Here is a 27,830-nt window from a genome sequence, read left to right as displayed (position 1 = left end):
CCCACATCCCTACCCTATTATACTGACCCTGAATATGGAAGTAGGCTTTTCCAAGTAGTATCAAGTACCCATCTATGATGTGAACCTGAGCAGGGCAGATCAGAGCCAGCCACCCTTGCCTACCATCTCAGGTATTGAAAGCTCAAGTCTTGCAGCTACCCAGGCACTTCTTAGCTGCTTCCATGATGATCCCCCCCACAATCCCCATGATAGAACTTGGAGGTCACTGAGTGCCAGAAAACCTGAAATTCCTTGAGTTCTCCTGTCCATCCATGCTCACGTCCACTTACCCCTACTTTACTACTCTGATATGGTTAAACATCTTTGAAGAACTTCACCAAATGCTTCTTTCTTCATCAGGCTCATGCTAGGAAACTGACGAATATGAGAACCACTCAAAGAGGCTGAATCTTCCTTGAGGAAAGCAAGACCCTGAGACAGTGATTCTGGAACAGCTCCTCACTGAGTCAGTGACATGGGAACCACATCTGAGTGACTTCACCGAGCCCCGTTACCTCTTACCTATGACCTGAATGATCATGTGAAATCCCTCAAGAATTGAGAACCATGTAGCAAACGTGTCCCTGATCAGCCATGACAAATTATAAATCAGACAAGACACTCTGGGAGATGCCAGTCAAGAGAGCTGAGCTGCCATCTTCTCCACAGTCACAGAGTGGCTTCTCTGGACACAAAAGCAGCACACAAATGTCGGGCCACTCTTACCTTTTCTATAAACTGTAGTAATACATCTACTCAAGTTCTGTGACTCAGGCCAGTAGCCCCTCTCAAATGGAAAGGCATGGCAGTGTGTGTTGGTAGCCATCTCCCCAGGCCAGTGTTTCCACTTTCCTGGCCAACAAGGCAGGGAAGAATGTGCAGACGGTTCTCATAACTCTGCTGTGGCTGAGCTCTGACTTGACCCACGCAATGGAGGGACTCAGCAAGTGCGTTGGACTCACAGCTTCTGTCCATAGCAGGTATCTGTTAGAGTGACTGTTGGTTCCCGAGCACCCCTCTAACAGCCTGTATTACTTTCTCATTGCTCTCACAAAACGCTTGCCAAAGGCAACCTAAAGAAGGCTTTCTTTCGGGTCTCAGTTTGAGACTACAGTTCGTCATGGAGGGAGGACATGCGGTAAAAGCGTGACTCGGCTGGTGAGAACTTCCCAGCTGTCCAGAAGCTGAGGCGGATGAATGGTGGTACTCAGTCTGATTTCTTTTTTGTCTTCAGTCTATGACCCGAACCATGGGATAATGTCACCCATGTTTAGGGTGGGTCTTCCCTCTTCAAAGCCTTCCTAAAATCACACCTGGTGGTCTGTTTCCATGGAGATTTTAGATCCAGTCAACTTGGCAGCCACACAGACTTCGTTCTTCTCACGTTCATTCACCTCGCCTTTCCACCTCTTCTCTGCCTCGAGGGGTCCTGACTTTAAAGGGCTGAGAATCAACCACCTGAAGACAGCTTCTGCCACTCCATGCCCTGGCGTCTTTTGCGACTGGCAACGAGAGTTGTCTGCCGTACCAGCTCTTTCCCCCACATTCTAAGAGAACAAGATTAAGCCTCTCAGTTTGCTTCTCAAGCCATGGTTGGGGGGGAGGTGCTGTAAATCCAGCTTGCGGTCGTCTGTCCTGCTAGTCAATCAGCTTGAAACAGTAAATGAAGAAACTACATTCTTCTGCCATTTCATTAATCAATTTCCTCGTCTCTGGCTCTTGCCCTCCACATTCCAGACAACTAAACCATCACCAGCAGTCCCTGTAAACCATGAGTTGTGTTCAGCTTCTAGCAAATGTTCTACATGGTAATAAAACTGCAACATCTTTGGGGCGAATTTCTCCACAGACTGTTCAGCATCACCTTATCAAATGCTTGAGGGTGACCTCTAGCTTTATAGCTACAGCACCATTTTGGCCTTTATCAGTTGTGGACTGGTAGTCAACTATACTTTGGAAACCTAGTTGGGTAAACCATGACTTCCAGGTTTCACCATGCTTCCCCCACCCCCCAACTCTCTTTCCAGAACTAATTTCTCTTTGGAAAGAAGCTAGTATCTCACATACCACAACTGCTAAAACTGTACACAAAGTTGGAACAGGTGGCCTCCCAGAGTCTGATAGAGCATTCTACCTATGACTTTTAGGACCTGGAATGTGTGAAATCTATTTTGAGTGCTCGACCATACTTTTGGCTTGCCAGCTAACTCTGCATTATGTTTTGTTCAGGCAGAATGACCATTCCCTCTTTAGAAGTCTTTGCAATCAGTGTGAGTCAGAACTGTTTGTTGATTCAGGATAAACAGCAGTTTTGGTGGCATGGTCAAGGGGACTCTGTGTGTGGTCCTACCTCAGGATCTGGTACATAGGTTTTCAGTAATTGAAATAAGCATATGAACTTGAATAAATTATAAAATTTTCTCACTGCTGGAGCTTTTCTAGCACTGGAATGTGACTGTTGATGCAAAATATAGTTATCACTTTTAAAAGAAAACAAGATAGTTTATTCTGAGCCAAACATAATTGATCATGACCCAAGAAAATGAATTTAGGCTACTCTATATAACATAATCCACATAATATAAACCACAGACGTGGTTATATGACTTTTTTTGGTCACAGAACAAAATAAGTCATAACTCAAGGCATTTGATTAATGCATTGTTGGGGAGTGCTAGGCAGGTTAAAGCAAAGTGTAGAAAATCCAGCTAGAAGTTTTAGATGCTGTTTGATGACATTTTAAACTTTTGGATTGGTGGAAGCTATTGGTTTGGTTTGCAGAGAATATATTTCTAAGATTTTACCTGAGAGTCAAAAGGATGTCAGGTCAGACACTGGCTTGGGCAATGAATGGCCACCACGGAAACTAAAAATAATCTAAGATAATTTGGATCTGGACTGTCAACATTCTCACTCTTCACGGTCCACTCAGAGTTCTGAAGGAACACATTCTTTCTCTAAATTTTGTCCTGTAAGGTGCCTCAAAAGAGATGGAGATTTAAATATGTTCCTAAAGCTAGCCCACCTGTAGTTTTTGAAGGAACAGTCACTCTCTCTTCAGAGATAGTATTAACCGACCAGAGCACATCACAGCTCTGTACTCACTTGACATTGATTGCTACGCTTCAGACAGGTGCACAGGAAGCCATTATCAAGGCTGAAATAGAAAGTCCTTAGTAACGGGCACTTGAGTATTCCTGTGGCCAGTGGTGTCTGCCTGGACTGAGTGTTCCCAGGTGCTTTGTGTGTGTGCAAAGAATTGAAGACACACACATAAATAGAGCAGTGAGGGTTTTTATTCAAGACAAAGCGGAAGTTCAGAGCACATGGGCTGTAAAGCCTTCAGCTACCTGAGCTAGAGTGTTCAAGACCACCTGTTTGTTGCTAGGGGTTTCCCTTTGTGAATCCCCGAGGAGTTGGGAGTGGAGCGTGGGTAGTTTTCTGTTTGATTGATAGGCTTGGGTATGTAATCCTTTGTTCACTGGGCATATCCTTTGCCATGATGCATCTGATTTTAATCGTATGCATACCCAAAATGCATAGGCATAAGATGGTAAATAGATGAATTTCTCTTGACATTCACTCAGAGGACACAGTTTGCCTTACTGTGTATGCACCCCAAACCAGTCCAAGCTGGATTAGCACACTGCCCCCTAGTTCCTAGATATGTTCCAGGATGCATTTGGCTACAAATGAAGGGTTACTAAGGGGTTGCTATGGAACTCTGGGTTGGAATGACCAGATTGCTTTGTTTAGAGAGGGATGTGCATGCGGCTCCAAGTAAGTGCAGCTCCCAGGTTGCTAAGTGCTTTGTTAGGAGGTTGTGTGTGTGTGTGTGTGTGTGTGTGTGTGTGTGTGTGTGTGTGTGTGTGTGTGTGTGTGTTGATAGCTTGAGTATTTGTGTCTGGTTGAGAAACAATCTAGATATTTTAGAGATTGTGTGAGTTCAGTGCTCAGGCCAGTGACCGCCCATGAGAGGAAGCCCTCTTGAGTGCCCTCTGGCTGTCTCCAGGGCCACTGGGAGAATGCCTGAGCCCTCTAACTCACATGTCCCTGTGTTAATGATAATCAGAACATGCAGATCCAAAGATCTGGCATTAGTCATTGTTTTGTTCCCTGGGCAGGGCAGGATGTAATTTTGTGTCTACAAAAACTTCAGCTAAGGAGAGGAAAAAGAGAACTTTGGATATCTGATTTCTGTCGTGGGAAAAGCCCACAGTGGGGAAAACTATTTCTTGCTTTAAAGAAAGCCCTGGGGACTGGAATGATGAGCCCAGTGTCCTTCGAGGACCATGGAAGTCTCTGTCACTGACAAATGACAGTTAAAAATTAATGTTTTATGGTGCATGCCTTGTTCCTATGCTGTGTCTGAAGTGATTTTTCCCCGAACCCATCTGTTTTCTGGCCTTCCTCTTTCTGCTCATACAAACACACACACAGGGTTAGAGCAGGAAAACGAATTAGAATTCAAACCCAAATTGTGTTTAGACTCCTCCCCAAACAAGCTTTCTCTTTGAATCTGGATCACTCCCCTCCTCCTCTGTTCACTAGGTGTAATATCTTTTGTCTGAACAATAAACAAAAAGTCTTAGAGGTGAGTGAAACCCCAGATGATATGAAAGGTAGGGCGCAGCAATTTAATATGCTTGGGGAAACCAGCATGAATTCAAGCCTTTTAAGAGACATTCTCCAGCTCCATGATTTCTCAAGTGGCCCTGCAGCAAACTCACGCCCAGATCCATGCTGTGAAGCTTTTCTCCACTAGAAGGAGCCTTATGCCTTAGATAACAGCAATTTTCAAGATTCGAGACAGGAAAAAAAAATTTTTTTAATAGGTTAGGAAATAGCCTCTGACTTCTACTGCTATTAGTTAAATAAATTTAGAACCTCCTAAAATGAGGACCCCTTACCTTAATAACAAAAAATTATGTGTGCCACCCCCCCCACACACAACATGTATGTGGAGGTCAGAAAACAACAACCTCAGGTGTCCGTCCTCACCTTCCACCTTGTTTGAGAAGAATATCTTGTTGTTTGGTGCTCTGTGTACCAGCCTCGCTGGCCCATGGGCTTCTGGGAATTCTCCTTTGTCCACCTCCCATCTCACAGGAAAAGCCATTGGATTGTAGATACATACTACTTTTAGTAGGTTCTGGGAATCAAACTCAGGTACTCATGCTGTGTGAGGCAAACGTCTCACCCATCGAACTATTACTCAACCCCAGAAAATGAGGATTCTTTGAACATGCATTAGGGTGAGTACTGAAAGGGCAATGGGATGGCATGGCTCACATGAAGTCAGAGGAGAACTTTCAGGGGTAAATTCTCTTCTTCTACCATGTGGGTTCTGGGGATCAAACTCAGGTTGCCTAGCTTGGTGGCAGGTGCCCTTATCTGCTCAGCTACCTTACTGGCCCAAGCTTTTCTTGAATTCATATTCCCTCTTTTAGTTAAAATCTGTTGGCAGAGCAGCACTGATGATGGATTAATTTTTCACCTTCTTTTGTGTCTAGAGTTACCTAGTTGTTCTGGGTACATCCAAGCTTGTATTAGAATCCTGGAGTCTAGGCAGTGTTCAACTCATGTGAGAAACTCACGGAGTCTGCTTATAGGGCAAAGGAATTTATAGGGGAGAAACTCACTGTACAGAACAGAATTGTCACAGGTTCTGAGATGCTGGAGCACAGTCTCATGTGGTTCTGGCCATCTCAGTCAATCCTACATCCAAGCCCACGAGGGAGAGAAGAGAGCTACGTAAGTGCATCTCGGGTCTTAGGGGTAATTGAGAGGTCATGCCCCAGGGACATGTACTTCAAGGTCATAGGCAGGTAGAGCAGTTACTTGCTAGTCTCTTGGGCTGCGCGTCAGGGTCACAGAACAGATATCCACAACATTCAGTTGAGCAACAAGAGCTGGCTGCTAATGAGGGAAACCCAGATGCCTATTAGATTGAATCTTAGTCCCTGGGGTTAAATTGGTTCCAGTTCCTGGCTGTGTTACCAATGCTGCCTGTGGTTTCTTTGCTCTGCTGGGTGCAGGTAGCTCCTCAGTGCTGGCTGACCTGGGTCTTTGAGTGGCAAAGACTTGTAGACTGGGATCCCAGACTCTCTTCTCTCTCTCTCTCTCTCTCTCTCTCTCTCTCTCTCTCTCTCTCTCTCTCTCTCTCTCTCTCTCATTGGACGTCATTGTGGTATTGTGGAACAAAGTGCTTTAGTGCCCCCCTCCTCCCCGACCTCACTGCTCCTCCCAATCTCTTTTCCCCTTTCATGACTCACATGTCCTTTTGTCTACCTGCATTCTTCCTCATCATCTATTTTTACCACTTCTCAGTCTCTTCCATGCTTACACCCATTTATATATAAATTTTTATATATAAATGTGTGTGTGTGTGTGTGTATGTGTCTCTGTGTGTGTATTTTACAGTTTAGGATCCACGTATGAGACAGAGTATGTGTTTTTTGTCTTTCTAAATTTGGGTCATCTTGCTTAACATTTCCAGATCCAGCAAATTTCATTTTTCTTTGGAGCTGAAAAAAAAATGTTCATTTTGTTTATGAATCACATTTTTATGATCTATTCCTTTGTTGACGGACATCTAGGCTGGTTCCATTTCCTCACTATTGTGAACAGAGCAGCAATGAACATGGACGAGCAAGTACCTCTACAGTAGAATATGGAAACCTTTGTTATATGCTGAGGGTGGGGTAGCTGAATCATACGGCAGTTCTGTTTTGAACTTTCTTTTATATCTCCACATTGATTACCATAATGGCTGTTCTAGTTAGCACTCCCACCAGCAGTGAATAAGGGTTCTGATAATCTTTTTTCTATGTTTTTCACATTTTCCCTTGACACTTTAATTATAAAATGTAGAAATAGCTTTATTTCTTTGTCTGTCTATAAGAAGAAAACACACATGGGGAGGAAACATCAGAAGTCGCTATTGTTCCAGGAAAGTGAGAAATTGATTGTCACACGGGAACCATGAAGGAAAGAAGAGAATTGGCCACCCAGAGAAAATAGCCTTTCAACTCTGCCATGCAGTTTGTGGTTCAACAGCCATATGGTCAACAGCATTTGCTTGTTAGACATGCAGATTCTTAGGCCCTGTTCCAGCTCAGCTAAACCAGCATCTAGATCTTGCTAAGATTCTCGGGTAATGTACCTTAACTTTCTGCAAAGCCTTAATCTGGATGCTCTATTCACTGTAAAGGGATTCCTTAGGAACCGGAAGTCTCTCATCAGACCCTCAGACTAGAATATTCTGTCAAAGATGTCTGGTACTGCCAGATATGGAAAGCATGAAAGTATGAATCCTTTTGTTCAGAAAAACCATGCATCAAAAATTCAAGACTCAGAGCCAGTGAGATGGTGTAGTTAAAAGAAGTCCCTTACCACCAAGCCTGAGTTCAGTTCCCAAGACCCACACTGTAGAAGAAGGAGAAAAGCCATTTCTGAAAGTTGTCCTCTCACTTCTATGTATTGCTCACAAACATACATAAAATTAAAAATTAAATAAATGTTAAAGATCAAGTCTACTTGAAAGGCATTTCATTAAAAGCAAAAGTAAGTTTTAATTATAATAGGATTTTAATTTAATAACTAGTGGTTTAAAGTTAAATAATTTTGGACAGTGTGATCAGATTTCAAGTTCAATTGAAATTCAATCCTTTAACAGCCTGAGTCTTGCAGAACTGATAATCAATATAGTATTGGTATATGCATTATCTCTATTATAATCTAAAATATTTACAAGAATGTGATATATTAAAGTTGTGATTTTTAAGTAGTTAAAGAGTATAATTGTATTAGTTACTTTTTAAAAATTAAACTTGCTTTTCGTTTATTCTTTGTGTCTTTCACATCAAACATCTTGATCCCATTCATTTCCAGTCCCTTCATATCGCCCTCTGCCCTTGCAACCTCCCCTGAAAAATAAAATAATAAAATTTAAGAGAAAAAAATCTTGTCATGGGGCTGGGCGGTGGTGGCGCACGCCTTTAATCCCAGCACTCAGGAAGTAGAGTCAGGCAGATCTCTGTGAGTTCGAGGCCAGCCTGGTCTAGAGAGCAAGATCCAGGACAGGCACCAATACTACACAGAAAAACCCTATCTCGAAAAAAAAAATCTTGTCATGGAAGCTGTAGTGTGACATAGTGAGTCAGTAGTAATCCCCTTTATCCATACATCTTTACATTCAAGTGTTCACTGCAAAGAGTCATTGGTTGGGCTCGAGGCCTCTGGTTTCTGTACACTATGGATGCTGGACCCTCACTGGGACTCCTCTGGATATCCTGCTGTTGCCCTGTGTTGTGGAGATCCTGCCGCTTTGGGTCTGCAGGACTAGCCCCTTCATGTGCTCCAGCAGATCACAGATGGGGTGGATGTTGGAGTGAGCCGACTCATAACCCTGGTTCTGGGCCTGGGTAGTTGCAGGGTTGGTCAGCCTGCCAGCTCTCCCCCATCCTCACCACCAGGGTGAGCTCTCCAGAATTATTGCTCTGGCTAATTCAACCCTTGCAGCGATGAGCAAGGGCTGAGGCCCGTTCTCCCCCGCTTTCATGCCTTCAGGGTGGGCTCTCCCACACCTACACCTTCAGGGCCAGCCCTGCTGTGTTGCCCAGGAGAGGCGCAGGGGCCACTCTCCCTAGTGCTGCAGCTGGTGAGGAGCAGGGACAGCTCTCCCACCTGCCACAGGTGCCAAGGGGTGGGGGTGGGGGGAAGAGCATCTTTCCATCTGCACCATATGGCAGGTGAGGGGCGGGGCCAGATCTCCCGTGCTTACATTCTCTGCGCGGTTCACCCGCACCCCTGTCAATAGGACAGGCTCTACTGTGCTGCTCAGGCATGGTACGGGGCCCACTTTCCCGAGTGCTGCAGCCGGTAAGGGGCAGGGTCAGCTCCCTTGCCCACCACAAGTGGCTGGAGCAAATGGGGAAGGGCATCTTTCCCTCCCCCTCACCACCACATTGCAGACAAGGGGGTTGTGGCCAGCTATCCCACTCTCAGACCAGTTCACCCACGCCTCTGCCAACAGGGTCAGCTCTACTGCGCTGCACAGATGAAGAGCAAGGCCTGCTCTCCCGAGTGCTGCAGCTGGTAAGGGACAGGGCAGCTCTTCCACTCTGGTGACCTCAGAGCCAGCTCTCCCACTTGCCTCTGGCATAGAGGGGTAGAGGAAGAGGAGGGCATCTCTTTCCCCACCCCCACTCTGCCATATGGCAGATGAGGGGCAGGGTCAGAGAGATCTCCCACGCTCATGTTCTCAGGGCTGGCTTGACTGTCCCCCATCGTATCAGTTACCTTTTGCTGTGGCTAAAGGTGTGACAGAAACAACTAAGAGAGGGAAGACTTACTTGGCTCATGGTTTCAGAGAGTTCACTTCACAGTGGCTTGGCTAGTGTGCTTGGCAGCACGTGATGGGAGGTGTGAGTATGTGACACAGGAGAAGAGACTTCATAATGGAGGAGAGTAGGGTAACCATGCTACCCTTAAAAGGCACACCTCCTGAGATTTACTTTTGCCAGCACCATCCTAGCCTCCTAAGTTTCCATAACTTCCTAGAGCAGTACCACCAGCTGGAGTCCAAATATTCACTATGTGACCTTGTGGGGACATTGCAAGTTCAAACTGCAGCATTCCACTCCTAATCTGCAGACTCAAGGCCATCCCATATTACAAACGTATTTAATTCAACCCCAAGAACACCCAAATTCTTTTTATTTTTTTAGTGTCTTTTAACAATATTTATTTATTTATTTGTTTGTTTGTTTGTTTGTTTGTTTATGTGTGGCTGAGTGTATATATGTGTACTGTGGGTATGCAGGAGCCCTGAGAGGTCAGAAGAGGTATCAGATACCTTGGAACTAGAGATGGTAGCCATCATGTGAGTGCTAGGTATTCAGTTGGAACCTCCAGCTCACTCCTGCAGTTCCTGCACAGTCTGAGAATTCCTGTCTCTCCAAACCATATCCACTCAGAGAATCTCCAAACAAAGGGAAGGCACCAAAAAGCCCAGTTCCACATTCTTGGGGCTACAACAGCTCCTCCCCTGAAGTTACCAGCAGCCCAAGTCCTTGCCTAAAGTGTTCATCTTTTGACCATACTTGGGCACAAACCCAGCTTGTGGCAGACATATCATCACCCCTCGTCTACAAGTTATATAATCTCCCTGCTTTAGTTCGGGTGCTCAGCTTCTCTGGCCTTGATCTCTGGGACTGGAGAACCTGCCCGGGAGCTGCTTTACTCAAATAAACCTGTCGTTATACTTCTTTAATTCGGCTTGATCTGGCTTACTGTGTCATCCAAGAAACCTATTATCCAGGTACAGAAAACCTATTACTAGGAACTGAACCTGGGTCATCTGCAAGAGCACTAAGTGCTCTTAACCATTGAACCATCTCTCCAGGCACAAGAGTCTCCAGATTCTTATCAGTTCCAACATTATTCAAAAGTCAGTCCAGCCAGGGTAGTGGTGGTGCACGCCTTTAATCCCAGGAATTCAGAGGCACATGGATCTCTGTGAGCTTGAGACCAGCCTGGTCTACAGAGGGAGTTCTAGGACAGTCAAGGATACACAGAGAACCCCTGTCTCAAAAAACCAAAACCAAACAAACAAAAACAAAAAAAGTCAGTCCAAAGACTCTAGGCAATAGCTTAACTATAAGCCTCTGTAAAATCAAAACGAAAGTTACATATTTCCAAGATACCATGGCACAGAATAAACAATTCCATTCTAAGGGGGAAGAATTGGAGGATAGAAAGGAATGATTGGACTAAAATCAGACCAAAACCTGACAGGACAGACATTAACTCCTCTAATTCCATGTGTAGTTTCTGGAGTGTGTGGTGGTATGATTTAAGCTCCAACAGCCTTGGACAGCCCTGCCTGCCCCTGCAGCCTTCCTAACTACAGCCCACAGGCCTGTCTCTTAGGCTGGTTTTGCTTGTCATCTGTGACTTTCCTTAACAGATGCTCCATGTTACCCCGGCATGTCTGAGTTCCTAGCCCCGACATTGGAACTTAATTTTCATGCTCATGTCTTCACGTATTGTCCCCTCAGGGATTCCTTACAGGGCATCTGTCACACATGGCTTGCCCTCCCAGGCTTTCCCTTGATACGTAGTTCTGTAGAAGTTCTCATGAATATAACTCTTATATTCTGCATGATTACAAAACCAGGATGCCAAGAGCAGCTCAAGCAGTGGCCAGGCCTTTGCACCATGGCTTCATTGACCTCTGAGTCCCTGGGAAGCTGGGCACAGACAAACTGATCATGAGAAGACAACTTATAGGTGGCTCTGGGTGAGCAGAGTGCTCTGTGGGGCGGGGCACTCAAAGGGACATTTCAAGTGAGTTTACAGGCTCATTCCTTCAAGCCTATAATGACTGGAGTCTGGCTAATTCCTGAGGCATCCTCAAGGCATCTTTCTCACGATCCTGATGCAAAGTACTTAGCTTGTTTTTATAGCATTAATCTTCTCAGAAACTGTAACTTTGTTAGGCTCAACTTTACAAGTCTTTCAATTTTTTTTCTTGCTTTTTACTTCTATTCTTACTATAAACCTGACTAAAAGCATCCAGCAATAATCAATGCCACAGCATGTATGCTGGACTGCTTTAATATTTCCTCCATGATAAGGTCTCAGGACAGGAACACAATGTAGGCAAATTCTTTCCCACAATGCAACATGCATAGTGTGTAGTACAATTCCTATATGAAACCACTGAGCAGTGTTCAGTATCTGCATTTCTGTTGGTCTTCTTATCATCTGAGCTCGCACTGGAATTTCCCATTAAGTAAAACTTACAGACAGCAGGCTAGAGTATCTCTAGCCTGCACCTCTGAACTCTTCCAAATTCCTCCCCCCCAAATAATTCCAGGCCCCCTCAAATCACAGCCAAGATCAAGATCATGTTTCTAGACTACCAATTTTCTTCCTCCCTTCCTTCCATCCTTCCTTCCTTCCTTCCTTCCTTCCTTCCTTCCTTTTTCTTTTCTTTTCTTTTCTTTTCTTTTCTTTTCTTTTTTGGTTTTTTGAGACAGAGTTTCAAAAAACTGAACTGAACTGGCTGAACTGAAACTCACTCTGTAGACTAGGCTGGCCTCAAACTCACAGAGATATGCTTGCCTCTGCCTCCCGAGTGCTGGGATTAAAAGGTATACGCCACCACCACCCGGCTCAATTTTCTATCTTAATTATTTTTGTTATCACTGTGACCAAATACCTGACAGAAACAAGTTGAAAGAGGGAAGGGTTTATTTGGGTTCATGGTTTTTAGAGGATTTAGTTCGTGGTTTCTTAGTTCCCTGAACTTGGGCTGAACATCATGGTGATGGGAGTGTGGGATGAGTGGACAGCTGTTCACTTCCGGTATGCGGGAAGCAGGAGAGGGAGACTTGAGAACTGTTTTAACCTTCAAAACATGGGCTTGGGATGGATTTCCTTCAGGCAGGTCCTGCTTCCCACCACTTCCATAATCTCCACAAATACTGCCAGGAGCTGGGCAGCCAAGTGTTCAAGCGAGCCTGGGAGGGACGTTTCATGTCAGAACCCTGATAATGACCAACTTTTCTCACTCAGGAGACTGAGGCAGGAAGAGCTCTGCCTTGTAAATAGAGCTTTGTGTCCTGACCGCCTAGTTCCAAATAAATACACAGAGGCTTCTATGTTAATTACAGAATGCTCAGCCAATTGCTCAGGCTTCTTACTAACTAGTTCTTACATTTAAATTAACCCGTTTCTATGAATCTATGTATTACCACGTGGCTGTGGCTTTACTGGTCCTCTGGCATCTTGTTTTTGGGCAGCTGGCTCCTGACTCCAACCTCCTTCACCCTAGTCCTTAGTTTGATTATCCCTCCTAAGTTCCTGCCTGGCTACTGGCCAGTCACGGTTTTATTAGCGAATGAGAGTAATACATCTTCAGTGTACAGAAGGGTCACCCCACAGCACGGCCTGGTTTTCTGAAACACTCTTTGGTTTGAGCCTCGGCAAATGTAGCGTGTCAGTGTACCAGCAGTTTTAAAAAGTTCAAGAGCTTCCCTCTTCGGTTTTTCTTAAGCATGCCTTTTAAAAAAGAGCTCAAAGTGGGCCTGGAGAGAGAGTGCTGTGGGCAAAAGTGCAGAGGTACACACCCACAATCCCAGAAACTTGCTGGGACTAAAGGTGTGTGCCACCACCGCCCAGCCCCACTACTCCTAATCTGTTGTTTTTCCTAAGCTCTAGTCACACCTTCATTATCACCTGAGTTAATATAGTCACTAAATTTTTCTGCATTCTGATTTCTAAATTTGTATATTACATAGTAGATAAGTTATTATTATTGTGGTATCACAACCTATTTTAGGTACTTTTTGTTGTTTGCTTTTCTTATGGAGAAAAATATCTTTTTTTAAAAAAAGGATTTATTTATTCATTATGTATACAGTGTTCTGCCTGCACGTATGTCTGCAGGCCAGAAGAGGGCACCAGATCTCATTACAGATGGTTGTGAGCCACCATGTGGTTGCTGGGTATTGAACTCAGGACCTCTGGAAGAGCAGCCAGTACTCTTAACCGCTGAGCCATCTCTCCAGCCCAGAAAAAAATATCTTTACTTGGCAAAAAATCTTGCTAAATAAACAAAGTATATTAGCTAGCTCTTATTACATGCATAAAAAAATCACCACAAACTTAGCAGCTGAAAGTAACATCCATCCATCATTATCTTACACTTCCTGTGGGTCAGGAGTCAGGCACTGCTTAGTTGGGTCCTTTCCTCAGAGTCTCTCTTGATTGCAGAAGAACAGAGGTGGCTTCATCTGAAAGTTTGACTGGTGAAGACATTTCCAAACTCTGAAGATTGTTGGCAGGATGCATTTCCTTTATCACTTCATGATAAAACCCAGGTTTCCTGCTGCATGTAAACAACAGGCTACCCTCAATTCCTGGTGATGAACCAGTTCCCAGCAGACACAACACATCCAGTTTCTTGGCATGTGGGACTCCCAGTGTGGCTGATTACTTCTTCAGGCCAGCAAGGAGAGTCTCTTGAGTGGGTCTGCTAGCAAGACAGAGTCATGTGTAATCCAATACAACCGTAGAAGCTGCATTGCATTGCCTTTGCCGTGGTTTGTTCATTAGAAGCAAGCCTCAGATTTTGTTCACACGCACAAGAAAAGGCACAAATACTGAGATGTAGCCCGTGAGAGTCATCTTACGGACTGTCACCCATGGGAGAGGAATACAAGCTCTGCTGAGAGCTAGAGTGTTGACCTCATCTAGCTAGATGACCAAAGTCCGGGGCTGGAGTAGGGATAACGTGACATGCTTGAAAAAGGCAAAGAAGTAAAAGAGAGGGAGGAATGAAAAGGAGGCAGTGGTGGGAGAAGGGAACAAAGAAGATGAAACAAGGCCGGAGCCATTGAGATCGCTCAGTAGGTAAAGGCCCTTGCCAAATGTGTCTGCCCGAGTTCAATCCCCGGGGCCCACATGATAGAAGAAAGCAGGTTCCTAAAAGCTGTCATGTGCCCTCAACATGTGCGTGCACACACACACACACACACACACACACACACACACACACACACACACAGAAACACAAGTGTAATAAAATTTAAAATAAATGCAAAGCCAGACAGACAGAAGTTAAAACAAGACAGTAATTAAGCAAATTTGGTGAAAAACCCATGGCTCAGTCAGCGGGTCTTCTGTGAATGACAATGCCTGCCTACAAAGCATAAGTCTTCCTGTCTTGCCTGAGGTCTGAAGGAACATCTACCACAATCAGAAATGGTGGATGTGCAAGATCTTGCTTTTGATGATGTGGGAACTCACTTGAAGGTCCTAAGATTGACATGAAAGAAGAGGTGTGGGGCAGAAGTAACTTCTGAGGACACAATTGCTGAGGGGACCTGGGGACCACCATTCACCAAAATCTTAAGCGCTTGACTTTCACTCACCCACAGAAGTAGCCAGAGATTTGGGGGACTGGGAACACCTCCAGGTATGCTGGGGTGCATGTAAAGTAGGAGATTTGAACAAGTTTATTTCTAAATTGGGGAGGGAAAAAGAGGGAGAGGGAGAGAGGAGAGGGAGGAGAAAGAACAGAAGGAGAAGGAGGAGGAGAAGGCAATAGGAAGGGGGCTTCATTTATCAAGCCCAAGGTAACCTTTGTTACCCTGGTCAATCTCAATTATGTAATACAAGTAATATAGTCAGTGAACTAACATTTCCTGTGTGCCCTGGGCCTGCATAGCCGAAGAGAAATCAGGGAAGAGGATGTATTTTATGTACATACTGGATCCCTGCCCCAAACACTAATAAGTAATATTGCTTATCCCATTTGAAAAGTAGAAAATTGAGGCCCAGAGATCAAATCATTGAGATAAGGTCACATTGCTAGTTAAGCAGCAGATCCTGGAGTTGAGTTCAAATTCATCTTAGCTTGAAGTTAATTTTCTTTTTGTTGCTGGCTCTGCAGCTGGGGTCTCGATGTCTCTGATACCGGGGGGTGGGGAGGTGGAGGGGTGGGGGGTGGGTAGACGAAGAGTCAATGACACAGACTCCGGGAGGTTTGCAATCAATCTCATTTACTAAACAAAGGGCTGAGGTATTTATATGTGGGCTGTTTGGCAGGCTTTTGCTTCCAGCTGCTGTGGCATTTCTTGGTTGGCTCTGGGCTGCACATCATCATCTTTTGGCTTGGAGCTTATGGGTCAGGTTTCCTCTGGCCAGAGTGCTCTTTGTGCATGTCATAGCTCATTGTTTGCTTAAGGCATGGCCCAGTGCTTTGGCCTTACCCACCTCATCTTTTTATTTAATGATGCTGGTATTGGACCTGGGGCCTCACACAGGCTAGGCACATGCTCTGCCACAAGCTGCTTTCCTGTCCCCTTATGCCTTTTCTCCCTGGTGTATAAGTAAAGCTTGGCTATATGATCACACCCTGTAAATACAGCCAACTGTGATTCATTCCTAGAGGCAGACTCTTCCTTCCCTGTGCAAATTACTGCCTGCTCATTGCACAAATTTGGCATTGTAATAATACTGGGAAATGGTGATGGAACTGAGGCCACAGTGTCTACAGCAGGAGCCTGAGCCAAGGAGGCCTGCTGTGGGCCTGTGTGGGCCAGTCATGGTGCTGAGTCACTGTGCTTGAAGAGAAATTGCCTTAATAACCAATGTCCCCGTCATCCTGCCCCAAGGCTTCATGCAAAAGGGTTAGGTTCAAAAGATTTTTGTGATTTCACTTGTGAGAAATATGTGCCATTCTTTGGTTCATGGCATTTTAACACAAAATGTGCTATTGTTCCAAATTCCTACTATTCAGTTTCAAAAATTTTTGAAGGCAGAATAATAGAAATCTTCTTTCACAGGACTGAAATTGTATCTCCCTTTGAAAAAAGCATACAAACATGTCTTAGTTAGGGTTTTATTGCTGTGAAGAGATACCATGACCACTGCAACTCTTTTTCTGTTTTTGTTTTTCAAGACAGAATTTCTCTGTGCAACAGCCTGGCTGTCCTGGAACTCACTTTGTAGGTCAGGCTGGCCTCAAACTCAAAGAGATCCACCTGCCTCTGCCTCCCAAGTGCTAGGATTAAAGGTGTGCACCACCACTGCCCAGCAACCATGGTAACTCTTATACAGGAAAATATTTAATTGGAGCTAGCTTACAATTCAGAGGTTTAGTTTATTATCATCAGGGAGGGAAACATGGTGGTACATAGGCAGACATGGTACTGGAGAGGTAGCTGAGAGTTCTACATCTGGACCAGCAGGCAGCAGGAAGAGAAAGCCACACTGGGCATGGCTTAAGCATCTGAGACCTCAAAACCCACCCCCAATGACACACTTCCTCCAGTAAGGCCACACCTACTCCAACAAGCCACACCTCCTAATAGTACCATTCCCTATGAGCCTGTGGGGACCATTTTTATTCAGACCACCACAAAATACAACCCCTATAGCAAGCACTCTTATCATCATGCCCCATGTTTCTGGTGTGTCACAGTAATATAATAACAGCAATAATGGTAACAATAGTGGCTAATTTAGTGAATGCTGCTAGCTACTGGGCTAAGAACATTTACCATTGTAAATAAGAAATTTACAAACACTTATGTCTTTAAATCTTACAATATGATGTGAATATTCCCATTTCACAGAGGAGGGAGCTGCAAGTTGGTGATGTCATAGGTCTGGCCAGATTCTGTCCAGGTGGGTGCTGGACTTTGCATCCTGTTCCTGATTCATCAAGGCTTGAATGACTGGTGCTGTACTTACAAGATTCATGACCTCACTTGCTTCAGATTCTGAATGAGGGGGAGACAGTGAATAGAAATGGACAGATTTTTTCTAGTTTTCTAATGAAACTGATTTCTATGGAAGAATAATTCCAAATTCATTTCTAAAAAGATAAATTCCAAGTTATATTTAAGAATTTAAAATTTTTTATGATTTTATGTGTATGGGTTTTGCCTGCATGCATATCTGTACTCCATATGAGTGTCTGGTTCCAGGGGAGGCCAGAAGAGGGCAAGGGAACTACAGATGGTTGTAAGCTTCTATGTGGGTGCTGGGAATTGAACCCTGATCCTCTGGAATAATAGCTAGTGTTCTTAACTGCTCCTTGAGTTATAGCTTTAAATGTTTGGTTGTTTTTTTTTTTTTTGTTTGCCAAGCTTTCTTTTTAATAAAATTAAGTTAAATTTGTCATTTCACATTTGTAGTTTTCCTGTGTTCTCATGTCTCCCCAGGGCTTGTTCTTTATGATGTAAGAGCAATCAGATTTCTGAGTTGTGATTAAGATGTATGTGGTGGTTTGAATGAGAATGGCCCCCATATGCTCGTGTGCTTGAAGGTTTGGTTTCCAGTTGGTAGGCTGTTTAGGAAGGATTAGGAGGTGTGGTCATGTTGGAGGAAGTGTGTCACTGGGAGTGGCCTTTGACGTTTCAAAAGCTAAGGCCAGGCCCAGTTTCTCTGTCTCTGTCTCTCTGTCTCTCTGTCTCTGTCTCTGTCTCTCTCTCTCTCTCTGCTTCCTGCCTGCCAGTTGGGATGTAAACTCTCAACTACTGCTTCAGCACTGTATCTGTCTGCCTGTCACCATGTTTTCCTCCACAATAGTCATGGACTAATCCTCTGACATGGTAACCACTCCCCAATTAAATCCTTTCTCTTATAAGGTGCCCTGGTCATGGTGTCTCTTCACAGCAATAGACATGTAAGGCAACATGTATTCTAGCCTGTTGTCCAAGGCTTATTCTCTTAACTGTCTTCTCCCTCCCCAGCTTCTTAATAGACTTAAGATGCTCTCATGTGAGTTAATTATTTAGTTCAAATAATTCTAAATGACACCAAGTAAACTCATCCTGTCAGCATACATTCTTACTGCCACATTATGACTTTTATTTCTTTTATAGAATGTATCATATTTTTATTAATTCTTTGAGAATTCGTACATGCATACAATATATTTATTCCCTATGACTTCTCCTAATATTCCCAGATCCACCCTCCACTACCCTACTCCCTTCCAATTTCAGCTTTATGACCTTATAAAAAAATGACCCACCCAGTCCACCTTGTACTGCCCATATACTCGTGGATGTGGGGTGTGGTGGTTTGAATGAACATGGCCCCCATAGGCCCATAGGATGTGGCACTATTAGGATGTGTGGCCTTGTTGAGTAGTTATGACCTTATTGGAGGAAGTGTGTCACTAGGAGTGGGCTTTGAGGTTTCAGATGCTCAAGCCACACCCAGCGTAGCATTCTCTTCCTGCTGCCTGTTGATCCAGATGTAGAACTCTCAGCTACCTTTCCAGCACCATGTCTGCCTGTACACTGCCATGCTTTTCACCATGACGATAATGAACTGAACCTCCAAAACTGTAAGCGAGCCCCCAGTTAAATATTTTCTTTATAAGAGTTGCCATGGTCATGGTCTCTTTACAGCAATAGAAACCCTAAGACATGGGGCTATCCACTAGACCATGGTCAACCTATTACAGGGTCATGCCTTCAAAGAAGACTGATTCTCCATTCCACAGAAGCTGACAGCTGCCAACAGCTCCTCAGCCAAGTGTGAAGGGTTGTGAACTTTGTCTCCCTGCACTCTGGAATGTTGACTAGTTTCTTCCTGTGCAGGCAGTCACAGCTACTGGGAGTTCATGAGAGGTCCTGTCGTATCCTGTTTGTGTCTAGCCCTTCCCAACCTATAGCTTTTGCAATCTTTTCGCCCCCACTTCCATGGTGGCCCCTAAGCCCTCAGGATAGGGGGTGTGATAGATGTCCCATTTGTGTACAAGTGTTCACAGACAATTATTCTCTGAAATCTGACCAGTTGTGAGTTTCTGAATTAACTGCCATCCAGACTCCTCTGATGAGGTTTGAGAACTGTCCTAATCTATACATGTAAAGGTATGAAGTTAGAGGACAGTTTGACACTATGTCCATTTAGAAAGTAGAAGTAGGTTCTCACCTAGGGCCTGTGACATCCCTAGCCACTGGTTCTCGGGCACATTTACAGTTCCAGGTAGGTTTTCTCTCATGTATGTTGGGCCTTCAATGCAAAAAGAAAGTAGTTGGTTATTCTACAACACTAGTGCCTCTGTTACACCCATCAGCATCTCTTGCCACAGGAGTCATTATTGTAACTCACGGGGTTCACATTGGTGAGACTGTTGATGACCTTCCCCCTCAGCTGTCTGCACAGCATCTTCTGCTATTGTGAAAACCAGCCAGATGGGAGGTCGATTCCCAGTCAGGAGCTACTTGATCTTTCCATGTCCTGTGACTAAAACATGTGGTGTCTTTAGGGACTCACCATCAAGTTCTGATGAGTAACCAAGAGCCATGGCCGTAGTCTATATTGTTTTCAGGGTCTCTGGAACACCCCTGACCAACACAACTCAAGGGCAGAGATTCTACACTGACTTTTAATTTGGCAACCTATGACTTCTGAGTTAATTGGATTTTTAAAGTATTTTATATATTCATTTATTTGGTGTGTGTGTGTGTGTGTGTGTGTGTGTGTGTGTGTACGCATTTGCATGTGTGAGTGCCTGTGTGAAAGTCAGAGACCAACTTGTGGAGTCAGAATTCTTCTTCGACCACATGGTTCCTGACAGTAAATTCTTTTATGGGCTAAGTATCTTGCAAGCCTCCTGTGTGTTTGCTTTTGAGATGGGATCTCTGTGTTGCCCCAGCTAACTTTCTACTTCTGGGCTGAAATGATCCTCACATCTCAGACTCTCCTGTAGCTAGAAATATAAACATATGCTACTGGGTTTCCTAAGGACCTCTTCCTAACCAGATGTCACAGAAGAGGAAACTGACAATGGATTCACTCCCAATTATTAGTGATCTCTATAATTGCTATTTATAGCAAATACCTAAAAATATTTGAAACATTCAAAATAAGACGAAGAAATGCATTTATTACAAGAGTTTAGGCTTGTAGAGATTTTAGGCTGGGAGAGTCTCCTAAGGCCTTTCACAGCTTGTACTTTTTGCTCTTTGGGTAGAGAGTTATCAGGAGCTCTGGTGGGAAGAGCTGAGCAAGTGCAGGGTAGGACTGCGGTGAGGACATACCAAGATTCACTTCCTTTGGTTTTAGGTCTTCATCCAGGGCAGTCTTTTCCTTAGCCATACACCAAGCACTTTCACTGCACTAGAGCAAAATGAACATTTCACAGCCCCAAACATCCCTGTGTTTCACCTAAATAATATAAAAAATTGTGTTTATAATCTTACAATGATTTTTTTTCTTAATAGCTAGGGTTAGGCTTTCTCGGGAGTGCTCAGGAGTGAATGCACAAAGTTGCTATTTTGTGAAATTTTTTATTATGACAATAGCTCAGGTAGAAGGATGGATTGTTACCCTGAGATGGCGCAAGCCATCACCCAAATGTCTACTTTCCTTTGAGCTTATTGTGGGCTAACAACATTTCAGCATGGGTAGGTATGGTGGTTTGAATAGAAATGGCCCTCATAGGTTCATATATTTGAATGCTTATTTACCAGGGAGTGGAACTGTTTGAAAGGCTTACAAGGAAGGATTAGGAGGTATGGTTTTGTTGGAGTAAGTGTGTGGCCTTGTTGGAGGAAATACGTCACTGAGGTTGGGCTTTGAGGTTTCAAAAGCACGTGCCAGGCCCCGTCTTTCTCTCTGAGTCTGCAGATCAGGAGGTAGCTCTCAGCTAGTGCTTCAGCGCCGTGCATGCTCCCATGCCCCCAGCCGTGATGACAATGGACTAAACCCCTGAACCTGTAATCAAGCCCCCAGTTAAATGCTTTCTTTCATAAGAGTAACCTTGGTTATGGTGCCTCTTCACAGTGATAGAGCAGTGACTGAGACATTAGGCACCAGGGCCTCCCATGAAGACTTCAGGGACCGTGACTTGCTAAGCTGGCACTCAGTTCTATAGAATGAAATGGCAATCAATTTCAAGCCTGAAACTTTTTACAGCTGAAGCAATTTTTGGTTTTTCACCAGCGTCTGGGGAGTAGAACTCCCCAGCACACCATTAAGCATTTCTTGGCAGAGGCTTGCTGGCCGCTCCCGACAGGTCTTGGCAGAAGCTGTAAGGGAACAGTCCTCCTCTATCACCCTAGCAGTTCAGCTGATTTATAGCACTTTGTGATAATGGCAGGTCCCAGTCCTAAGGGACACCGCAATAAAAAGCTAACCAAATGAAGTGTTTAATTGTATCAACTCTGAGAATTAAGTACAAAGTTTTTCCTCCTTGAGGCTCCTTCAGGCAAATGGCCTCTATTCAGGGCTTGATTACACACACTATCCAGATAAATTCCTGTGATAGATGCTGTGCCATTTGAATTGTTCCCGGGGAACATTTGACTATAAACCTGTTAAGTTGCTGGCAGGAGTTTTTAAAGAAATGTAACAAATAGCCTCTAAGACATATCCAATACAAAAGAGTTAATTTCTTTTATTTTTAAGTTAATAGACTAATTTAGAGCAGATTTTAGATACAGAAAAGTTGAGAAGAAAGGGTGGTTTGCACAAGTCCTCTTTCTCCCCACTCCCCGGCTTTCCCCAGTGTTAACATCTTCTGTTAGTGCAGTACATCTGTTACAGCTGATGAGCCGACATGGATATGTTATTAATAATGCCACTTTAGGGCTCAGACTGTGTTGCAGGTATTCTGGGTCTTGGGAGATGTATGAAGACATTAGGGTATCACACAGCTCACATTTGCTGCCTTCTGTATCCCTTGTGCACACCCATTCATCCCCCTCTCCTCCAGCTCCTGGCAACTACTGACCTTCTTTTGTCTCCCTATGTTTTCTTTTTCAGAATGTGTGCTCCTCATAATCATACAGTGTGCACCTTTCCAGACCAGCTCTTCCACTGAGCAACATGCACTTAAGGTTCATCCAATACTTGGTTTCTTTTCATTCTTTAGCAACATTTTAGATGCATATCCCACAGTTTTTGTTTTCATTTACCCACTTGAAAGCATATTGATTGTTTCAAATTATTGGTGATCATGAATAAAGCAGATATAAATATTTCTGTATATTTTTGTGTGGACAAATGCTTTCAGTAATAAATGCATTAGAGTAATACCATGAGCACGATGGTCTGATCATTTGGTAAGATGTGTTTGATTTTGTGAGAAGCTAGCAGACTGTCTTCCCAAGTACCTGCACAGTCTTCCTTTCCAAGATTTCTGTGTAAACATTCTGGCTTCTCAGCTTCTGCCCCAGCATTTGGTACTGTTGGTGTTCTGGACATTAGCATCCTGAAGCGCCTTCACTGGGTTCTTAGCTGTATTATTATTTCAGAGTATCTTAAAAATATACTTCCTTCTCCTGGCTCTGCAGTTTCTAACTTTGTATTTGAGAGATGAGATTTAGAACCTCCATAAAATTGTAAGATAGCATGATATTTTCTGGGAGATGGGAATTATTCTTATTATTAGAACCTTGTTTTGATTTTTTTGAGACAGAGCTTCATATAGCTCAGTGTTTTAGTTTGCTTTCTGTTGCTGTGATTAAAATACTCTGACCAAAGCAACTTAGGGGAGGAAAGGATTTATTTGGCTTACACTTCTGTTTCACAATCCATCACTGAGGAAGTCAGGGCAGGATCTCAGAGCGGAACTTGGAGGCAGGAACCCTGGAGGGATGCTGTTTTAGCTTGCTTTCTGGCTTGCTCATGCTTCGCTAGCTTTCTTAATCTGCCTAGGGATGGTGCCCACTGTGGGCTGGGCCCTCCTATATCAATTAATAATCACGATGACCTCCCACAGGCCAATCTGTTCTAGAAAATTCCTCAGTCAAGGACTTCCTTCTCCGAGGACCCTGGGATGTGTCATGCTGACAGTCAAAGCTAACTAGGATACTCAGGCTGGCTTCAAACTTGCCATGTAGCTGAGGCTAGCCTTGAACTTGTGATCTTCCTGCTTCCCACTCCCAAGTGCCAGGATTACAGACATACACTACTGCATCCAGCTTGTTATTGGAATTTAAAAGATGTTTGTCAGCTACAAAGACAAAGCATCTGTGTGTTAGAAGGTTTTAATAATATTTTTAAACATTCAGTAACTCTTAACCAAAGTCTTCTGATTTAGAGTCCATGATTCTAAAGATATTAAATGAAAGATAATCCCATTTATAACCATCCAACAAGGTTTTGGAGCATCTGTAGTGGGACAGGCAAAATATGAGGCCTTGGAGATACACAACTTAACAACACATGGTCTCTGTTCTCAAGAAATTCAGCCCCCAGCTTCCTGTAGTCAGTCTGCAGTTAAAGGGGTAGACTCCAAGGCTGCTCTGCCATTTTGCAGGTTCCCTCTGCAAGCTCAGTGCTGGTTATTCTGTTAATATTCTGATCCGCCCCTTGAAATCCCACCCCTTGGCTCCGCCCTGCATCTTGACTTAAAAGCCTCATTCTAAGGAAAAACTCCTCCCCTTCCTCTCTCTCTTCCGCTTTTCCTCCCACGAGGTGTACACCCTTGACCCACCCCCCTTTCTCTTTCTCTCTTCTTCTCTCTTTCTGTCTCCCTCTTTCCTATCTTTCTCTTCATCTCTCTATTATAATAAACTCTCTACATGGATGCAGCGTGTGGATTGTGAATTACTGGCTGCTGTCACCGCCGCCATGCCTGCATGGCATGCATCTGCCCAGCCAGTTGCTGCATCTGCCCAGCATGTTTCCTTGCATATGCAGGATACCCTTGGGGGTCCCCCTGCGCAATAATTCGTATCATTGGCACCCCCACTGCTTTCTCCTGCCCACCGGCAGTCTTATGAACTCTGGGATCCTGTATCACCCGCCATTTTTCAGGCTGGAGCACCACCAGGGACTCTTCACCCTACCAGATTGGTAACATTCCTCCCCTTCCTTCTGCCATTTTCCCACAAGTGAGGATTAATCTTGTTTCACTTGCTGGTGCCATGCCCCTATGTGACAGCATATGGAGACAGCCTGTGCCCACTCAATTCCACGGCCCATAGCCTTTGTTACAATGGTCCATTGTCTATCTTGCACCATTCATTAGTCCTCACTGATTCTCTGGGATGCTGGAGGTCAGATTCCAGATTCGTCTCATTTTGCTTGCTGGAACCATGTGTCTTTTGGGCTCATAGCCCTTTGGCCCTCATCCCAATTCGACAACATATGGAGACCGCCTGTGCCCTCTCAATTCCACGTCCATAGCCTTTGCGATGACAGGTCATTGGCTATCTTGTGCTGTTATCATTGGACCTCGCTGATCCTCTGGGATGCCAGAGGTCAGTCCCCTGGGCCTTATACATCATTGTGCCCCCACCACCACCACTGCCGCCAACCCATGGCTTTGTTTGTTCCTGATATGGCCATCTATATTTCTTTCTGACAGACATTTACATGCTTCAATTTATCTGTTCCTTATCTGCTCAGTTTATTTAAAAAAAACAAACAACAACTACAACAAAAATACCACACGAACATGTGGTCAGGTGCCATATTTCTAGGGGCAATCACGTGATCAGGCTGCACCATCTTAAATAAGGGCAACCACATGGTCAAGCCACCATCTGAAATAAGGGCAACCGTGTGGTTTAGCCGCCATCTTGGCTAAGGTCAAAACAAGCAGGTCATATGACCTCACTGCCATCTTTACTAAGGGCAGCATGGGTGGGGCACTAGCACTCAGGCTGTTGGTAGTCAGTATGGAGGGAGGTTAGGGAATTGCCTCTCACTGCACATTGTTTCACCGTTGTTTTATAGGCCGAGGAAAAGTCCTCTGGCCTTGGCCTGGCATTCCCCAGATGCCTCTCTCAGGCTTGAGCTGTCTGGGCAGGGTGGAGGTCCAGTCACAGCCCGCTGTTTTTTTTCTCCTAGGCTGCTTGTGTTGGCAGGGCGGAGAGGTATGCGCTACCTCCAGGGCATCAGCGGAACCACGTACAGACGGTATTATATTAAGATTTTAAAATTTCAGATCTTAACATTAATACAATTCTGATACACTTTGGGGTGCAAGCTCAGGATTTTAAATTTTCCTTGGTTACTCATTACCTGCTTTTCCACAATTTGGATTTCAGTACTGATTGATAATACTAATTTATCTAAAACTTTTATTTTTTTCTCATTTGCCTCTTCCTAAGGATGGTATTTTTTTCTCTCTCTCCTGGACTTGGGACTCCTGCTCTTCCCAATTATTAAGACCATGCACCAAAAGGCTCCAAATAAATTCATAAATTTTTTTTTTTTTTTGGTTTTTCGAGACAGGGTTTCTCTGTGTAGCTTTGTGCCTTTCCTGGATCTCGCTCTGTAGACCAGGCTGGCCTTGAACTCACAAAGATCCGCCTGCCTCTGCCTCCCAAGTGCTGGGATTAAAGGCGTGCGCCACCACCGCCCGGCTAAATTCATAAATTTTAACCCCCATCTCTAGTCCATATTTCAGCAGGCTGGCAAACACATCGAAGCAGCTGTTGTGGACCACAACCTGCAGCGCTTTCCCTTACCTTTAACTAGTCAGAATCCTCCTGACCTCCTGCGCCCTGTTTCAGCTTAAAGCAGCTATGGAGAATACGTTGTTCTGTGCTCCCTGTTCCCAGGACAGGCTGGAGGGCTACGTTAGGGATGGAAACCCTGGCATAGAGTCCACCAAGAGGGTCCTTTTCCTTTTCTCAGAGGGTCCCTTCCTCAGAGTTGGGCTGCACCCCGACTCACAAGCCCCTTTTCTCTTGTTCTCATTTGGCCTTGGGATCTTCCCCTGTTGCTCTTCTTTGCCTTCTCAGGAGACAGATTAAGAAATAATTATTTCTATATAAGTCATTCAGGGTTATAATCTGGCTGTACTCACAGATCAGAACTACAGCTACAGGGCCTTAAAAATGTTAATAGATTCAGATATCACTGTCTATGGCTTTAAAAATGGCTCTCCTTACTCAAGGTCTATTCAGGCTTAAGAATGTGAGCCTCCCTGTCCCTGCTAACTTCATTAAGCTGTAACTAACTGGGAAACCTGTATATCCACATCTAACAGGTTTTGTTCCCCCCAGTCCTCAAACACCTGTAGAGATCTGAGAATTTGCCATTTAATATAAAAGCCTTTTTATGATAAAGAGACATGTCAGCTCCTAGCAGCATCCTGTATCTCCTCCAAGAAGATAGATGTCCGCAGAAGAATTTCCACTCGGAAGCTTATGGCAAGGCTAGTCACACAGCGAAAAGCTGAGATCCTGTCCAGACTGTGAATAAATGGAACAACGGAGGACAGATGGCCCTATACTACAAAGTCAAGGTGGGTCAGTCTCCCCAAATTTCTACTCCACAGAAAAAAATCTGTCAGATCTTCTGGGCTTATCAGCTGAACAAGTGCTGCCTTTGGGGCTTCTGTCCCCCAGTGACCACGGGGATTGCTGCCTAGGTAGCTGGAAAGCTGTCTCACTTCTTAAATTTATCCTTCTCATATCTGACGGTATTTGATGACTAGGGTATCAGTTTAACGGCCCCAATCCAAAGATTATATATACATGCTCTCCAATTACAGATAGGTATGCCTCATTCACAGACTTCATGGTACAGGATAGACCTGTTTCAGATATAACTCCAGAGGTTCAAAGTTTTAATACTGATAAATGGAGCTTTGATAAACTGATATAACACTGACTACAAATAGTTCTTAAGAGTCTTTAAATGGATTTTTTTTTAACCCTTTTACCATGATGTAAATCCATTCCAGCTGTTTTACAGATACCTACAGGCTCCTGGGAAAAGTTTTGCTACTGCACCAAGAAATCTGGTCTGATGAAAACGAACAATCTCCAGAGCCCATTTCTGACCCCACCTATTTTTCGAGCATATTTTGCAGATTCACTCTTCCCGCCTGACCTCTAGAGAAACAGCAGATGCCATGGCTTTCTGTACTCCTGATTTGGGGTGCCATTTCCCCCCAAGCTCCTGGAACACCACTGCTGCAACCTGCCTCCTCAGCTCCCTCAAGGAACGTATGCCTGAGATCTCCCGTCGTGCGTGACTCCTGGTTCCCCCTTTCCACTTCACCCCTTGTCAGCTTGAAGTAGTCTTGAGAATCCAGTGCCCTTGTTCCCCCACTTGCTCACATAACTCACCTCTTTTTATAATAATCAAAGTGGAGGAATGTTAATATTCTGATCTGCCCCTTGAAATCCCACCCCTTGGTGCCACCCTGCGTCCTGACACAAAAACCTCATTCTAAGGAAAAGCTCCTCCCCTTCCTCTCTGTCTTCTGCTTTTCCTCCCATGAGGTGTGCGCCCTTGACCTCTCTCTCTCCCTCTTCTTCTCTCTCTTTCCTATCTTTCTCCTCATCTCTCTGTTATAATAAACTCTCCACGTGGACGCAGCA

General features: G+C 44.4%; 1 long non-coding RNA gene across 1 annotated transcript; it reads left to right on the top strand.

Moving 5' to 3' along the window:
* On the top strand, positions 1 to 27,830 carry LOC128099057 (uncharacterized). Its single transcript, XR_008214415.1, has 2 exons — positions 1 to 1,808; positions 22,306 to 27,830. It is a non-coding gene; the product is annotated as an uncharacterized LOC128099057 (long non-coding RNA).

This window comes from Peromyscus californicus, unplaced genomic scaffold, assembly GCF_007827085.1.
Source record: "Peromyscus californicus insignis strain IS unplaced genomic scaffold, ASM782708v3 Scaffold_6__1_contigs__length_162567912, whole genome shotgun sequence".
Taxonomy (NCBI): domain Eukaryota; kingdom Metazoa; phylum Chordata; class Mammalia; order Rodentia; family Cricetidae; genus Peromyscus; species Peromyscus californicus.
The sequence above is the reverse complement of the archived record's forward strand: the minus strand, read 5'-3'. Positions and strand labels throughout refer to the sequence as shown.